This window comes from Salvelinus sp. IW2-2015, linkage group LG2 (genome assembly GCF_002910315.2).
Source record: "Salvelinus sp. IW2-2015 linkage group LG2, ASM291031v2, whole genome shotgun sequence".
NCBI lineage: Eukaryota > Metazoa > Chordata > Actinopteri > Salmoniformes > Salmonidae > Salvelinus > Salvelinus sp. IW2-2015.
Genome location: NC_036839.1, coordinates 26,779,360 through 26,786,400, shown reverse-complemented (window position 1 = coordinate 26,786,400; position 7,041 = coordinate 26,779,360). Strand labels below are relative to the sequence as shown.

The window sequence follows — 7,041 nt, the reverse complement described above, 5'->3', positions numbered from 1 at the left end:
TTGTCGTAGCCTCCTGTCCATGTCTCCTCACCCCCTCCTACATGCCCCTGTCTGTCTGTTGCCTCTCCATGCCATCTCTCTCCCTCTACTATGCTCTGTCTTGTCTGTCTCTGTCACTGATCTACTCTTATACACTTCTACTCACCTGTTGTCTCTGTTCTGTCTCATCTGATTCTTCTAACCTCTAGCTCCCTGTCTGTCCTGTCTGTTCGCCCCGTCTCTATCTCCTCTTATGCTCCTCTTACACCCCTGTCTGCTCTAGTCTGTCCTATTGATCTCTCTCAACCTCTCTACACCTGTTCTGTTGGTCTGTCCATTGATCTCTCTACACCTCCTACACACCCATGTCTTGTCTGTCTGTCCATTGATCTCCTCTAACCCTCCCTTACACCCCTTCTGTCCTGTCTGTCGTGTCCGATGAGCTTCTCTAACCGTCTCTACACCCCTGTCTGTCTGTCTGTGCCATTCGATCTCTCAAATACCCTCTATCACCCTGTTCCTGTCTGTCTGTCGTCCATGATTCTTTCTAACCTCCTACCCCACCTGCTCTGTCTGTATCTGTCATGTCCTGTCCGTTCTCTAACCCTTCTACACCCCTGTCTGGCGTTCTGTCATGACTGTGCCATCTGCTACCCTCTACACCCCTTCTGTCTCTGTCTGCCAATAATTGCGCCTCTAAACCGTCTACCCCCTGTCTGTCTGTTGTGCTGTCCATGATCTTCTCTAACCTCTAACATCCCCTGTCTGTCTGTCTGTCAGCCCTGTCCATATCTCCATGTTCTAACCCCTGACACCCTGTCTGTCTGTCATGTCACGCCGCTTGTCCAATGATCTCTCTAACCCTACTACACCCTGTCTGTACTTACTGTGATCCTTGATCGATCTCCCTTAACCCTCTATCCACCCTGTCTGTCCTGTTGTCATGAATCGTCCTCTAACCCTCCTACACCCCTGTCTGTCTGTCTTCAGTGTCCATGATCTCTCTCTAACCCTCTACACCCCTGCTCAGTCCTGTCTGTCCCTGATCACGACCCTTCTGTCTATCCGCCTTAACACATCCTACACCCCTGTTCGCTGTCTGTCGCATTGATCTCTCATAACCTCTACACCCCTGTCTGTCCTGTCTGTCCATGATCTCTCTAACCCTCTACACCCCTTTCTGTCTGATCATGTCCATGATCTACTCTAATCCCTCTACACCCCTGGCTCTGTCCTGTTCTGTCCATGTATCTCTCTAACCCTCTACACCCCTGTCGGTCCTGTACTGTGCCACTGATCTCTACGTAACACCTCTAACACCCTGTCGTCATGGTTCTTGTTCCATGAATCGCTCTAACCTCTACACCTCGGTACCCCATGATCTTCAACTCCACCCTGTCTCCGTCGAACCCTGTATCCATGACTCTCTCTAAACCCTACATTACACCCCTGTCTGTCCTGTCTGTCGCATGAGTATCTCGTCTAAGCCCTCTCACCTTCCCTGTCTGTTGTCCTGTCGCCTGTCCATGAATCTCTCTACCCTCTACACCCTGTCTGTTCTGTCTGTCCATGATCCTAACCATCACGACTGTCTGTCGGCCATGATCTTCTAACCCTCGACAACCCCTGATCGTGTCTGTGCTGTCAACATGATCTCTCTAACTCCTCTTACACACCCTGCTCTGGTCTGGTCTAGTCCCATGATCTCTCTCCTAACCTCCTCTGTCTTGATCCTAGACCCTTCACCCTGTCTGTTGCTGTCCATGAGTGCTCTCCTTAACCCTCTACACCCTGTCGTGTCTGTCCTATCTCGTCTAAACCCTCATAACACGCCTGTTGTCTGTCTCAATGATCTCTTTTTAACCCGCTACACCCTCCTGTCCTTGTCTGTCTGTCTGTCTGTGCCATGATCTCCTCTAAGCCTCTACACCACCTGTCTTGTCGTCAGTACTGTCTGTCTGGCTGTACGGCCTGCCACTGGGAGCTTTGGTGAGTTATGTCTCCTTATGGCGTGTAAGCTAAAAATAGTGCACTTAAATAGGGAATAGGGTGTATTTTTGCGATGTATCCACTTTTATTGTGTTGAGACAGTACCAGATGTGTTCATTTGAGTGAATATGCCTATCCTTCTAATCTTAAATAAGGGCTAATTTGGCTGCGAGCACAGGGAGAACAGAACAGTGCAAAAGAGATGAAAGTGGCCGGTGCTTCGGCACACTCCAGTCGTGTTTTAAAATCAGCAGGAACAGCTATGAGCCTGTCTGGTAGATCACAGAGAAGAGCAGGTCCCATTAAACGTATTCGACCCTCCAGTCACTTCATTGTGGATCGCATGAAACAACTCCCAATCTTTCACTCATCGGGTGCTTCCCCATGGCCCCTATTCCTATGTTAGTGCACTACTTTTGGACCTGGGCCCATAGGGAATAGGGTGTCATTTGGGACACAGACATCCTCATTCTCCCAGCTCTAACTCTCTCCTACACAATATTCAGGGATTGGATTTACTGTCCTAAGGCACTGCAATGGTGCTTTCGTCAGGAAGTGGCTTCAGAGACATAGTTGTTATGCAGGCCTAGGCATACTCCGAGTGAACATTGTTGTGAGTGGTGCCCCAAATGGAGAGCAGAGAGTGGGGACAAAAGTCAAAAGCAGACAGAGTGTTTGTTGAACGGCATCCCTTTTCTCTTTATGTTATTTCGAGCCACACTGATAATAGCATGGTGTATATACTGTATGTGTGGATGTGTGTGTTAGTGTGTGTGTGTGTGTGTGGAGGGAAATTTGTGAGTGTGCGCCTGTGTGTGTGTGTGTGGTGTTTGGTGTGTGTGTGTGTGTGTGTGGTGTGTGTGTGTGGTGTGTGTGTGTGTGTGATGTGTGTGTGTGTGTGTGTGTGTTGTGTGGTGTGGGTGTGTGTGTTGTGTGTGTGTGTGTGTGTGTGGTGTGTGTGTGTGTGTGTGTGTGTTGTGTGTGTGTGTGTGCGTGCGTTGCGTGCGTGCAGACGGCGTGTGTTTTTTTGTTAGTCCCCACGAGGTCAAATGCTATTTCTAGGGGGTTTAGGGTTAAGGCTGGAATTAGTGTTACGGTTAGAATTACGTTACGGGTTAGTGTTAGGAGCTAGGGTTAGTTTTAGGGTTAGACGCTAGGGTTAGTTTTAGGGTTAGGAGCTAGGGTTAGTTTTAGGGTTAGAAGCTAGGGTTAGGTTTAGGGTTAAGAGCTAGGGTTAGGTTTAGGGTTAGGAGCTAGGGTTAGTTTTAGGGTTAGGTTTAGGGTTAGGAGCTAGGGTTAGGTTTAGGGTTAGGAGCTAAGGTTAGGTTTAGGGTTAGGAGCTAGGGTTAGGTTTAGGGTTAGGGTTAAGGTTTTTAGGTTACGGTTAGGTTTAAGAGGGTTTCTGTTTATGCTGGTATCAAACATTGGGTTSCACGGGCCTATTGCAACTTTCTGCCCTGTTTCTGTATTATACATYMGACCGGTCTGGAGAGGGTGATAGAACATGCAAACCCGAGAGCTCCGAGGGGTCACCAAAACAGTTCAACAACAGGAGGAACATCAGACCGGTCTGGAGAGGGTGATAGAACATGAAGGCCCAGAGCTCCGAAGGGTCACCACGACAGTTCAACAACAGGAGGAACATCAGACCGGTCTGGAGAGGGTGAGAGAACATGAAGGCCCAGAGCTCCGAGGGGTCACCACGACAGTTCAACAACAGGAGGAACATCAGACCGGTCTGGAGAGGGTGATAGAACATGAAGGCCGAGAGCTCCGAGGGGTCACCACGACAGTTCAACAACAGGAGGAAGACAATTATTGATAAAGTGCTGAGGATAAAAAAGTTTAATTAAAAAAAATATATATAATAAAATCATAATAAAACATGCAAACTGGATCAATTGAATAAATAAGTATGTAATTGGAAATCCCCCCCAAAGGTTTAAGGGATTAAGTGCTCCAAAGATAAGTGCTATGTTAAAGTGCTTGATATTATACAATTAAATATAAAATATAAAAAAGCCAAAACCAGATTGAGCAAATAAATACATTATTTTTTATTGAACTTCCTCCTCGTGTCCGTGGTCCCTCCAGCTCTCTTAATTAGGCCCTCACTAACTCCCACAGTCAATGCTTTATCCTACTCTTTACCATTCATACCAAGTGGAGCCAAGGTCAGTTTCGCTATCCACCTGGATTCAGCTGCTCTTCTCTGGCCTGTGGTCCAGGAGGCTTTCATCTCCAGACCGGTGATGCAGAGGGAGGTTGTAGGGTGGTTTTGAAAGTGTTTTACCAGGTGTGTTTGTAATATGTTATTTTCATTGTGTAGAGGTGCTGTTTGAGGYGTGTCAAGACTGTGTGACTGGTTTCTCCTATAGAAATGTTGTGGCATAATGTGCATGTTATGGCATAGATAATGTTGGTGCTCTGATTGGTCATGAGTTGTGGGACAGGACTGGAGGTTTGTGCATGTGGATTGTGAATGTGTGGAAGTTGTCGATAGTACTGTTGTTCAGTAGGTGGTGTAGGAGTGGGTTTATTGGAAAATGTTGCATAGACTCAGAGATCCCTTAGGTTGGGGTTTCTGCAGAATGCTGATATAGGAATTCCTGGAGTGGGGGATGTACGTTGTGTTTGGGTGAATGCGGCTTTGAGTCTGTAATGAAGGAGTCTGTTTATGTCTGAGAAGGTGCTGATGAGGGGTATAATCTGTGGTTCTGTATCTGTTGGGGGGATAGGAACCCGGGGTCTGGGAAAGGTCTGAGGGTGGAGGACAGGGATAGGATGGTGGGGATAAAGATACGGACCCAGAATCGGGAAAGGGTTAAGAAGCATAGGTGTGGGCTGTTAGTCCTAGGTCAAGATATGTCAAGAGATAGACCAATCGCGTCCAGTATGTTGTGCAATGGGTAAATTAGAGATTGTAGCGGTTTAGCGTTAAAGGGTGTAGGGTTGGTTAAGGTAGACTAACGCATTAGAGTGTGTGTTTTGGATATTGGTTTGGGTTGTGGGTGGGGATTTAGGGTTGCGGTGGTGGGTGGGGTTAGGGCGTTTAGGGGTTGGTAGTATGCTATGAGAGAGTTTGGGTGGAGATCACAGTTTGGTACGTTTTTTGGGAGTTAGGTGGTTGGGGTTGGGGTTAGGAGATTTTAGAGGCTCTAGCTGGTGTATAGTTTGGGTTGGGGTTGGGGTTAGGGTCTAGGGTTGGGTTAGGGTCCAGGAGGTTGGGGTATAAAGTTAAGGTAGGTTGGTTGTTTCGACGGATTTCATTGGGGGTTTTGGTTGTTGGTGAGGTTAATAGAGGTTTGTGCGGGTTTACCGGATCTAAGGGCGTTGGGTAATTAGGGTATAAAGGTTGTTTTATGTGTGAACTGGTCTGCGCATGGCATTCCCGTGTGTGTGTGTGAGGCCTCCAGTGTGTTTGCTTTTATGTACCTCAATGACCGCTCTTGAACTTTATCCCCTCTCCCAAAGGTCGCACTACAATTGTGTCTCGCAAAGTATAAATGTTCACTGGAAAAGATGTGAAAAGTCCAACTACTCTGCTTATGTGAATGCGCTTAAGGTCATTAAATGGATAAATTCTACATAAGAAGATATCGATCGCGTGTTTTTGACTTGAAGCTGAGACCAAAAGTTTGAAGTGTATGTTTTGGGTGATAACTGCTGATATTGTTGGAGCTTGTCTCAGTCGGACCATGGGTGTGTCGTGCCTCGTCGCCTTGAATAAAACCTCACGGGTAAGTGTATACTTTCCTCTGCTGTAATAAGAGACACATGGGCGTTAACCACGGTGTACAGTATCTGGAATAAAAAATGTTCTGTACCACAGTGTGATCGGATATAGCGCTTCAGCGGAGGACCGTGCTAACCTCACGGGATGACCATATTTAAAAGCTAGGCTCTGCTAATCGCGTCGGGAGTCATGCGGTTATTGGGAAGTATTTCAATGAATGTTGTGAAATTGTACCAGATCATGATTATGCCACACAGCCACATTTAACTTCTCCAAGGGTATCGGTGCGTATAAAACAAATGGGACCCCTACATCGGCCTTTAGCCAGGGACCCTCGACTCGCCCAGTCTGCCATATCCCAATATAGTAGCATAGGCTGAGGGTGAATCTTAATCTATTACCTATTCGGCCGGCCCAGTGAAATCGTGTACAAATACTGCTCCTCGTAGTGGTTTATTATTAAATGTGAAATCATTGTTTCTTAAGCCAAGTTCTAGAAGCTGTTAGGAGGTGTGAGTTCTAGGTCTATATATCTCCGGAGTGTTAGGAGGTTCCTACTGTGCGCTAGTTTCTTAAACACCCTGACATGTAGACATCATTACACTCAGTTCAGGTGAGGAGATGTATAGAGAGCAAATACTTAAATCCACTAACCATAGTCATGTAAAGTGATAGGTATGAGTCCACGTGCTGGGACTGAAAAATGTTGTGCTGATACAGTGTGTTATGAAATGGCATGTGTTATTTTATAGGTAGACTCAATTAGAGGTGAGCATTTTGTTGTGTATGCGAGTGAGGGACACGTGAGGAAGTAAGCTCTCATCATACGAATATCTGGTACTATCCTGTATTTAATGAACCTATTGAGGAGTGGACACCATACCTCAGCGAAAACAGTACTGAACAACAATAAAGGATTTCTTTTTCCTAGCTCATATACGGTACTCTCTACACACACAAAGGCGCTTCTCAAACTCAATTCACATCGATATCTGGTGACGTTGAAATCGCGACATGACTTTACGTGGTAGAGTAGACTGACGATCTCGAGAAACAGAAGGAGTCTCCTTTGTCTGTGTTACTTGAGAAAGTTTAAGATTCTGGTCCATCTAGGATATTTCTTTTTTTATAGATGTGTAATGTACTTTTCTTCTCCCTTCGTAATTCAAGGAATACTGACTATTATCTGGATTTCTGATTTGTATTCTCGTGTGCCTGGTGATATTATTATTGCTCAATATTTGATCTGGTTGCTTCTTATGATAAGACCAGGGAATAGGAGTATAATTTGTGGTTCTGTTACTTAGGAGAGTTCTGGCTCTCGTTGCGCTGGGCTA

General features: G+C 46.2%; 1 protein-coding gene across 1 annotated transcript in view; it reads right to left on the bottom strand.

The window, feature by feature from the left end:
* Window positions 1-7,041, bottom strand: part of erbb4b (erb-b2 receptor tyrosine kinase 4b) — a 627,991-nt gene that overhangs the window by 89,162 nt on the left and 531,788 nt on the right. The window lies entirely within an intron of this gene.